At 56.3% G+C, this 6,000-nt stretch overlaps 1 protein-coding gene across 4 annotated transcripts in view; it reads right to left on the bottom strand.

The window, feature by feature from the left end:
• BCL9 (BCL9 transcription coactivator) overlaps nt 1-5,668 on the bottom strand; it is a 60,380-nt gene extending 54,712 nt beyond the window's left edge. For all 4 annotated transcript variants that reach the window (XM_063348207.1, XM_063348188.1, XM_063348195.1 and 1 more), the window contains exon 1: nt 5,358-5,668. The gene's annotated coding sequence lies outside the window, so the exon portion shown is untranslated. The remainder of the gene's footprint in view (nt 1-5,357) is intronic.
• Between the last annotated feature and the right edge of the window lie 332 nt (nt 5,669-6,000).

The raw sequence follows: 6,000 nt of genomic DNA on the forward strand, positions 1-6,000 counted from the left end.
GCAAGATTACAGGTCTGTGTGTAGTTGCATTTTCACATTCCATTACTGCAATTGCACACAGCCAGTTACATGCCTTAGCAGCAGCTTACAAAAGCAATTGCTGCTAAACATACAAAATCCAGCCCCCAGATGCACGCGCGCAAGACTAAAAAACTGGTCCTTATTTTTCTGCTACAGAAAAAACACGTATTTCCTAGCTGCCTGCCCCCTGCGCGAGCGCCACACCAGTGTATTTCCTTGCACTTATACTCGTACATTGATCCGCATATTCATTCAAGCCTTGCAATAACCTAAAATACATACAGCATTTTGCAATTAGAAGCGTTCCAAAAATGCAAAAAAGGCCCAGTTTTTGCATAAAAAATTCTTCTCCCAGCAAGCAACTGTAATCACCTCTCCAGCTAGAATGCACTGTCTGTTTAAGGCTCCAGAGAAACACAGCACTAACCCCTTAAGACAGTAAGGGATGAATACTTTTTTTCATTTAAACTATAGGGGAGTTTTACCTAGATAGACTGCAATTTCCTGAGCTTGAGTCTGGCAAAATGCCCAGGGCTAAGACCACCCCCACCCCCCCCCACCCCGACTCCTTCTTTTGGCAAAAATTACCATGGCGTCTTTAATAGTCAGAAGTAGTTTTTAGGGTTTTGTTTTTACAGAAAGATGCCGAGACAAAACTCAGTTGTAAGCAAGCCCGGGTACTGCAGAACTTCTTCCAAGAACTAAACTGATGCGGGACGTCCTAAGCATGCTATCCCCAAATACCCTGCCGAGGGATGGTTCGGTACTGAGTCAGAGGGAAGCGGACTGAGTCACAAATAGCCATTCCTGCAAACTGCTTTCCACCACCACCCCCACCCCCCTCCAAGTTTACAATCTGAGCAGTGACCAGGTTGCGGTTAGCTTGGGAAAGCTGATGAGATCACAGTCTGGGGAGATACAGCCTCAGACAGCTTCAAGTTTTTCTTAATCGTCTCCTTGTTTTGCACGGAGAGACGGACAGCAGTTGTTATACCAGGTTTACCATATGTTTATAATATTGTTGTTATGGGAATACATGTACAGTCCGTGTCACTGGCAAGTTGTGCTGCTTTCTGCTGGAAGGACAAAACAGAATTCACTGTCCAACAGAACACCGAGTGTGTGCGTACTTCGAGCACAATTTATCGTCGCATGAGTCACGCTCAGTGCAGAACCCCACGCTTTGTTGGTGCGATGGCGTGTGAGCCCACCATAGTGCACTTCACAACCCTGCGCAAGCAATTCGACGTGCTGCTCCTTCCCTGGGCAACGGGCAAGTGTTACCCCCATTTTACAGATCTCAGTGGGAAGACTGATCCCAGCTTTACAGCAGTTTGCCTAAGGCCGCCCATCAAAGCAGTGTCAGGCTCTCAAGTTGTGCGAGACCTCTGTGTTTGAGGCCTCTGTGTCCGAGACCGCCATTTCTCAAACAGGACAAGCGAAGGATAAAGCGGGGGCCATGTTAACGCAAAGAGTTAGGTACATAACTCCACATCACACAGGAAAAATATTTGCTTCCCCATGTGGCCCAAAATGGTGTTTAGGGCAGTGAGCTTGCTTGCGGGACACAGGAATAACGTGTTTGGGTGTGCAAGACTGTTCCCAAAACGGCGATGCCCAAGATCCCTGCACGCTTAGGTGTAAGGCAGGGAGCACCGGCGGTGCTCACATCTCCAGTGGGTAGGAGCAATGTCGGTGGCTCAAGTGGCTCCGCCACGCAGGAGCAGCACCAAATAACTGCTGAGGAGAAATCCTCTTGCCTGACAGACCCCAACGCCACAAAATCCAGGCTGAAGGAGTGAAATACGTTTTGTTTACTGCCGGCCCCACCAACTCCCGAGCCACCACTGAAGATCTGGGAGGTGAGAGCAGATGAACCGGAGCAACGCACCACCATTTACCCATTCAGTCTCCTTCTAGACATCAGCAAACAGCATTAAGAAATGGCCAACTCCCCTTCCCGCCTTCCGCCCCCCTCCACTACCCCCCCTGGCCCTGACATGTTGCCATTTTCTGTCCCCGTCTCCATGCAGCGAGTCACATCCCATGCCGTAGTTGAGGATCGGCGTGCGGGGTTTAATTGTGCAGGCGCTCTCCAGGGAAGGGCGGCATGGGATGGAACCGACCGTCCACAAAGGAGTGGAGGCAGGAGGCCAAGGCTGGTGACTGGCCTCCAGTCATACTTGCCAATCGGCACGTCGAGGGTTTTAAAGCTGTGCGCTGATCAGATCAGCAGCTTGTCCTAGAAGGAGGAAAGTGACATAAAATACGCACAAGCCTCCCTTCTGTCCTGACAGCAGGTTGAGTTTTCAGATGATGTGGAAACAGCAGCCTGCTCTCCTCCCCCCAACATGGTCTCCACCCGCGCCTTTGCTGCAGTGCTGCCGTCTTATTCCCGACTCCGGAGACTCTGCTCCCTCCCCAGCCTCCACGCCGCAGCTCAGGCTCTGGCCAAGGGGCCTCCACGCCACTGTTTTTATGCCCGCTCAGCCCTTGGCCTTTCTTCTCAGCATGCCAAGCGGGGGGCTCATTAGTGTTCCCTGTCATTAAGCTTTTGTGGCTCAAGCCCATCCAGAGCCAAGCTGGAACAGAAAGGGCATCAAATCACCATCGGGGAGAGTGGGGGGGGGGGGGGGTGCAAAACTTCCCGGCTGGAATTCAAACAGGTGATCTGGGAGAGGAAAGGTGGAGCACGCACGCGTGTCATCTGCGTGTGCGAGCTCCATCTGCAACAAGCAGGGGCCGCTTCAGCTTCTTCCCAAAGAGAGCAACTTCCAGGATGTTTGACCCGAGACCAGCCCTCTGCGTGTGCACAGGCATAACATTTTTATGGCGTCGCTTGTGCATGCGATGTCTGTGGTATGTGCCCTGCTCCGTCACGGGAACGCTTGCCGTGAATGGAAAAGCTACAACATGGCACATACTGGTTTTAAGCCTTAGCTGCCTCACGTTGTAATTCATGCTGTTGCAAAGTTGTCTGTCAAACACTACGGCTACCAGGCTGATAGAATAAGCTATTATGTAAACTGAGGAAAACACAAGAACTGGGCCGTGCCTGCGCAGGAACCATGCTTACAACGTGTGCACATTGCCCCTCAGGAGAAAGAATGTGCCACACAAGCGTGTTTGCACAAACCTGCTGTTTTGGTGCATGCAGAGGGGCTGGGTGGTGGGAGCATTCACGATAAAGCTTTATTTGGTACCCACGCATATTTTCACAAGGGACGGATGTTTTGTCCTTGCTGTCGCCAGATTCCAACACCATTAACAGAAATTGACAAAGCCATTTTCACAGAAGGTCCGCCTGCCAGAGAAACCACCTATGGAAAAGGCAAGCCACACGCTCTCTCTCCATCCCCTCAACTGCAATCCTTGCCTCAGTCACCATCACCCCTTGAGCTGGCTACAAAGATCTCTTCCCCCTACCAAATGCCCCAAACTCAGCACCGAGTCAGAAAAGTCAACCTCTGTTTTATTCCATGCCAAAAAGTCCTGCTACATCCCATTCAGCTTAGCTACGCTCCACCCTTGCTCGTGTCCTGATTCAGTTCAAAGTTCCCCCTCTTTTTAAAGCCCTCCAAGGAGCCTATCCAAACTCTTCCTTGGACATCCTTCTTCCCCAATCCCCCATCTGTCTACATCTTCTCTCCACAGGTTTTCCACACAGCATCAGAACCATAGGTGCCACAGCTGCCTTCTCCTTCCCTCCAGGACCAGCTGCCTGGAACAGGCATTTTTTTCTCCCTACCTCACTGCCTGACAAGTCTCCTTTCAAACATGATCTGATACTTCTCCCCCTCCTGTGCTGATAAGCCTCAGAGTCTTTCTCCCTGCTTCTCGTATACCTCCATCACTGGACTCTCTGACTGTGAAGCGTGTGGGATAAAGGTATCATGGAAAACGCTACAGCAAATCATGGGGTTTTGCTCTGATTCTTGTTCTGCTTATTTATTTATTTTTTGAAGGGAGGTAACAAGTCAGAGAGAAGCTGGCTGAGATTTCTGCCGTGCAATTTTTTTTGCAGCAGCAAGATCCTCCATCTTCCTTGCTGGATTGAACAGGGTCTCAGGACAATTTAGACTCCCTCCCCCATCTCCCATTCCTGCTCATATTCTTCAACACGTGATGCTCTCCTCCCAGCCTTGACTGGGAAAGCACGTATCCTCACTCTCTCCTTCGGCTCCTGCCTCGCATAGGTTGTGTCAGGACATTAGGATGACGAACGCTTGTGCAGCTCAGATTCTTGTAGCTTATTTTTTTAAGAAAACAACCAGAATCAATGAAACCTGAACGATGGCAGACGACAAACTTGAAAGACCTCGCGAGGATGCACCTCGCGGACTGGGAGGCTTTCTACCTCCCACGCCAGAAGGAAAAAATAACCCCACGAATCTTCACCAAACCCGGTGCTGATGCTGTAATGAGGCCGGGGCGCGGGGATTGGGGTTTCTCTCCCCTCTGCCTTTTTTATTTTATGGGGTTTTTTTGCTCTTGCACATTATCACCTCACCAACAGTCGGCTAACAGCCACAAAACCTCCAGCAAGCGGGCAAGGGAGCCGGCAAGGCTTCCCACGCCGAGCTCGGCATTTACTTGCTGATAACCACCGGCGGCTGGAAATACACCTCGTTTAATCTCCCAACATCCAGGAGGGGGAGGGGGGGGGAAAAACCCACCCACCCCACATCTCCCATCCCCTCGGCAGGGCAGGCTGGCGGGGGGGAGGGGGGCATGGAGGGCTGACAAAAGACCCCGGTTCTCCACCCTCCCCCGGGCCGCCCGCCGCAGGCCAGCGGGGAGACGGGCCGCCCCCCCCATCCCACCCCCGGCCCCCCAAAACCCGCCGGGACAGCAGCCAACAGGTGGAAGGCGCTTTTTGTCCCTTCCGCGCTGGGTCACGGCCCTCCCCCCACACACACACACCGGTCCCGGGATCCCCCCGGGCCACCGCCGTCCCTCCCTACGCGGCGACGACGACGCGGGGGGGGGGGGAAACTGAGGCACGGCGCCGCGGGGACGGCGGCTAAACTTTCCGCCCCCCTCCCGCCTCCTCCGCCGGGCCGGGGGAGCCGGGGAAGCCGGGGCAGCGGGCCGGGGTAGCCGAGGGAACCGGGGGAGCGGGCCGGGGCTTGGTGGGGCACAGGCAGCCGCCCGCCCCCCCGCTGCTGGCAGCCGAACCGCGCCGGGGGAACTGGCGGCGGGGAGGCGGCCCCGGGGGCGGCGGCGCCAGCCATCGGCTTCCACCTCACACCGCTCCCCCGGCCCCGCCGGCAGCCCGGGGGGCGGCGGGGCCCAGCCGGGCCGGGCCGTGTCCGGGCGGCGGGGCCGTCGCTTACCTGCCTCAGGCGGCGAAGGCGCGGAGCGGCATGTCGGAGGGCGGCGGCGGGGAGCGGGACCCTGCCGGCGGCGCGGCCTGGGCTGGCCGGGCGCTAGGGCAGCATCAAGGCGAGTTAAGGGGAACCCTTGCGGGGCCTATTGTCTGCGCGGGGCGGCGGGGCGGCGGGGCGGCCTCCCCCCGCGGGCGCCGCGGCGCTTGGTACGGCCCAGGCATTCATGCCAAGCGGCTTTCACACATGGAGGCTTGTCTCCAGCGGCTGCTGACAAGCCACAAACAAGACGTCCCCCTCCCTCCTCCTCCTTCTCCTGCCTCCTCCCTCCCTCCCTCCTCCTCCTCCTCCTCCTCCTCCTCCTCCTCCTCCTCCATGCGAACTCCGGCTCCGGTGACAGGCGGGCGGGCCGGGCCTCGCCGCCGCCTCTCCTCGCAGCCGGGGGCAGGGAGAAGGCCGCCCGGGAAGATGGCAGGCGCCGGCCCCGGGCCTGGCCGGGAGGGAGTTGGCGGGGGGGGGGGTGTTTTGTTTCTTTTCTCCAAGCCTCCCCTCAGCCGGCATTGCCGGGCTCCGGCGGGAAAGGGAGCCGTAAAGCTGCCGAGGGAATTCGTACGGCCCCACCGCCTCCCTCCCTCCCAAGCGCTGCCGCCGT

The sequence above is a fragment of the Chroicocephalus ridibundus genome, chromosome 1 (assembly GCF_963924245.1).
Source record: "Chroicocephalus ridibundus chromosome 1, bChrRid1.1, whole genome shotgun sequence".
NCBI classification, from domain to species: domain Eukaryota; kingdom Metazoa; phylum Chordata; class Aves; order Charadriiformes; family Laridae; genus Chroicocephalus; species Chroicocephalus ridibundus.